Source organism: Mizuhopecten yessoensis, unplaced genomic scaffold, assembly GCF_002113885.1.
Source record: "Mizuhopecten yessoensis strain PY_sf001 unplaced genomic scaffold, ASM211388v2 scaffold6097, whole genome shotgun sequence".
Taxonomy (NCBI): domain Eukaryota; kingdom Metazoa; phylum Mollusca; class Bivalvia; order Pectinida; family Pectinidae; genus Mizuhopecten; species Mizuhopecten yessoensis.
In genome coordinates this window covers 29,778-30,155 of record NW_018406378.1, presented here as the reverse complement: position 1 = coordinate 30,155, position 378 = coordinate 29,778, and positions in this window count along the sequence as shown.

Genomic DNA, 378 nt, shown 5'->3' with positions numbered 1-378 from the left:
GGGGGGGGGGCATATAGTGTTGCCTGTGTCCGTCCCATCGCGTCCTGTCCTGTCCATTCCATGAGTGGGTGTCTTACAGACATTTTCAAGTTTATGAAGAGCTGTTTATTTTTGCAAAAAGTGGACCACTTTTAGAAATACATCACTTTTAGTTACTTATACTTAATTCTCCCCCATCAGTATTCAATCAGTCATTTAATTTATTCTTACTCAGTTCTGTATAATGAAAATGTATATCAAGTTGTAACGGGTAATGATTACAATGCACATGATGCCTTAGAGGATGTCACATCTCTACAGCTGTTAGTTGATGAAAGCAATGTTTGTGTTCACTCATGTTCTGAAGCTGCTTTTGATTGTAATTATGTTTTATCCTAC